This window comes from Myotis brandtii, unplaced genomic scaffold (genome assembly GCF_000412655.1).
Source record: "Myotis brandtii unplaced genomic scaffold, ASM41265v1 scaffold1138, whole genome shotgun sequence".
Lineage (NCBI taxonomy): Eukaryota > Metazoa > Chordata > Mammalia > Chiroptera > Vespertilionidae > Myotis > Myotis brandtii.
The window spans coordinates 532,282-536,325 of record NW_005353920.1 but is presented as its reverse complement, the minus strand read 5'-3'; positions in this window follow the sequence as shown (position 1 = coordinate 536,325).

Sequence of the window (4,044 nt, the reverse complement as noted above, 5' to 3'; positions counted from 1 at the left end):
CAGGTATAAACTGTGAGAGTGCAGGAAATCCTAGAGGCATGTTCATCCTAGTAACTCAGGGTGAGCATCCATTAATTTATTACAGGAATATTGGGTTGCAAGATCTGTTACAAGAATTAGAAGATACACATCAAATGCACTTTATTGTTGAGTGTTGTTATTTACTTTCATGTTCATAGAAAAAGGTTAGTCAATGGAATTATAAACATTTATTTATAACTAGAGGCCTGGTGCAGGACATCTGTGCACTCACATGAGTCCCTCAGCCCAGCCTGTGCCCTCTTGCAGTCCGGGAGCCCTCAGGGGATGTCTGACTGGACTTTCTTAGTGCTGCCACAGAGGAGGGAGAGGGTCCTCCCACCGCCGTGCTTGCCAGCAGTGAGCCCAGCTCAGGGCTTCTGGCTGAGCAGTGCTCCCCCTGTGGGAGTGCACTGACCACCAGGGGCCAGCTCTTGTGTTGAGCATCTGCCCCCTGGTGGATAAGTGTGCGTCATAACAACGGGTCATTCCGCCATTCAGTCGATTTGCATATTACCCTTTTATTACATAGGATTCTCATAAAAATAATGTTATTAATATGTTTATAACATCAGATACCATAAGAATGATTAGAAAGAAGTGATTAGATAAAAGACCATATATATATATATTGAATATTTTTAAAAGACACATTTAAAAATGTTGTATGAATTTCCTTTTTTTAAAGTATGTTTCTTTTATTGATTTCAGAGAGAGGAAAAAAGTTGGAGAGAGGACTAGAAACATCAATAATGAGAGAGAAACATTGATTGGCTGCCTTCTGCATGCCCTCTACTGGGGATTGAGCCTGCACCTGGGCATGTGTTCCTGACCAGGAATCAAATCAGGACCTCCTGGTTCATAGGTTGATGCTCAACCACTGAACTACACCAGCCAGGCTGTGTGAATTTCTGATCTTATTCTTTTTCATCTTTCATAAATTACTCAACACAGGCCTGATGATAAAAATATATGCCAATAAAAATATAGCATTCAAGTTCTCATCTAAATATTAGCAAAAAATAACTTTCAACTGACATTTCTGGATACCTTAATTGATGCAAACATTTTTAATTTTCTGTTTTGAATTCAATTATCTGGACAACTGCATAATCCACTTTTATTTTTAACATTCAGATTCAACAAATGTTTGTATACATACCTATAGGTGCCACTTTGGGACTCATGTTTCAACACTGTTTCATCATTTTATCTTTACAACAATCCCATTATTTTTCCTGTTTTACAATTAAGGAAAGTAAGTCTCACCCTACCTTGCTACTGACAAAGAGAACTTGTGGATTTAGGGCTTTGTTGTTAATTAGTGAGTACTTCTTTATTTTGCCTCTTTTGTAAACTGTAAGAAATTATTAAAATCTGCCCTGACCGGTTTGACTCAGTGAATACAGAGTTGGCCTGCGGACTCAAAGGTCCCAGGTTCGATTCCGGTGAAGGGCATGTACCTTGGTTGCGGGCACATACCCAGTGGGGAGTGTGCAGGAGGCAGCTGATCGATGTCTCTCTCTCATCGATGTTTCTAACTCTCTATCCTTCTCCCTTCCTCTCTGTGAAAAATCAATAAAATATATATTTTTTAAAAAGAAATTATTAAAATCTAAGAAGATTTTAGGTCAGCTTGTTTTTAAATAAAATAAATTTTTGAACTATGAGTTGTAGGTTTATTGTAGAAGAGTAGTGGTTGTGAAATAATTGAATACTGAGACATGTAACACAATAGAATACTTGAAGTGCAATATTGCAAACTTAGTTTGTCTATTTTTTATTTGTCTCTTCCAATAGACTAGTACAATGAAATTTAAAGGGGTAATCTCAGGAAGAATGAAGTTCCTTTGGTAAGTAGTCATTAAATATATTATATGGTCAACTAAACTTTATGTAAATACTTTAGAATATATTTTATTAAACTTTCAAACACAAGGCATTTTTGGTGGGATGAGAAAATGAAAAAAAATTATTTTTCTTATAAGGGGAAATCTTTATTTAAAAAAGAGAAATAGCATTTTTTTTTTACCTGACAATTTCACTTTTGGGAATCTATCCTATGGAAATATATGTGACGCATAAGTATTTGTGAACAAAAAATTTTATTACAAACTATCTGTAGCCTTCATCATTATTTAAATATTCTGATTTTACAATTATTTTTCATTTTCATAAATACATATCTTGGGACATATTCTCTTATTTCATTATACTTTCTACTCCCAAATTATTTCTCCTAAATAACTGTCTAAATAACTTTACAGTCCTGATTTAATTGTTATATAGTGACTGCAGTGGGTTGAATCATGTCCCCCCAAAAAGTCTGTTGAAATAGTAACCCCAGGTATCTGTTAAATGTGACCTTACTTAGAAATAGGCTCTTAAAAGATATAATCAAGTTAAAATGAGGCCTTACTAAATGTGGAGGGCCATGAATCCAGTAACAGGTGCTTTATTAGGAGAGGGAGATTTGAAGACATACGAACACTCGCCGAGGAGAGAGTCTTGTAAAGACAGAAGCACACATTAGCCTGATGCAGCTATCAGCCACAGCATGCCAAGGGTGGCCAGCGACCACCAGAAGCAGGGAGATGCTTAAGGAAGCATGGCCTGCCAGCCCTTTTGATGTAGAATTTCTAGCCTCCAGAGCTGTGCTGAAAAAATTATGTTGTTCTCACCCACCCAGTATGTGGCATTTTGCTATAGCAGCCTTAGGAAACTAATATGGTGACTAATAACGTGCTCTCCCCTGCAATCAGATTTTCATATGCACATTCCAAGAATCTCTCTGTTTTTTCCACCCTAGCCAGTATTCCCTGTCTGCCCAATCAGAACAATTCTGGCTGAAAACAGCCATCCCTAAATAACTGACTCATTGAACTCAGATGAACCAAGAAAACAAGTTACATTTTCATACAACTTTTCCTTTGAATTTATAGATCTTATTTCCACTGTCTGTGTTAACTCTTTTAACAGCTTCATTGCAGTATAATTAATATACAAAAAAACTGCCTATATTAATGTGTGAAATTCGATGAGTTTGGATAGATGCAGACATCCATAACACCATCACCACCACGATAAGGGTAAAAAACATATCCAGCACCTCCCAGTTTCCTTATGTCCATTGTTTTTATTTTATCTTATTTTTATCAGATAAAACTCTCATTTTGAATTCATCCTGAGACTCTCTCAATGTGTGAAAGGCCCCCCCAGAGTCCCCAATTGCCATCACAGAACCAGGGCCTCTCAAACCCTGTGGGCCTCATTAAGGAATGACCTTGCCTTCCTCGGTGAGTGTCAGACTGGAGAGTATTGACCCTGAAACCAAAGCATCCGTCCAGCTCAGTGCTTTTTGACCATCCTGAACACCCAAGGCTAAGGAAAAGCATTTTATTTTTTTCCTCCTTTCATAATGTGAAAATAGAATACAAAATAAATTATTCTTAATTAGTAATTGGGTTTTTAAACCTGTCCAAATATTGCTCTAAGAAGTTCTGTCCGTTTAAGGGAAAAAATACATAAGTTTCTCTACTAAAGAAAAGCTAAAATTTATAGCACAGAGAACTATGGAATTGAATTAAGTTGACACTATTACAGAGAGAGTATCTGGGCACTGTTTGTCAGTTGCTAAATTATTTTTGCCTTGTGCATTCCTTCAAACCCTGGACAATAGCAAGTAGGTATAATTTATGACACACCCAGCGGGGGTTATTTTCTACTAAATTAACCACAGCAAATGGAAACAACAGCAAATATTCTTCCTACATGAGTTCAGGTATAGAATTAATATCATTGACATACAAAATATCACAAATGGACAAAATAATAAGAAGAAGAAGAGTATTTTCCATGGGAAGTTATTACTAGAATTACATTTGCTAAACTGCTTAGAATATGTTATGTACAGTGTAAGACTATTGCTGAGAATAACTAAAAACCTTTATATTTATACTAGAGGCCCGGTGCACAAAAATTTGTGCACTGGGGGGGGGGGGGCCCCCCCCCCCGGCCGGGCCCCCC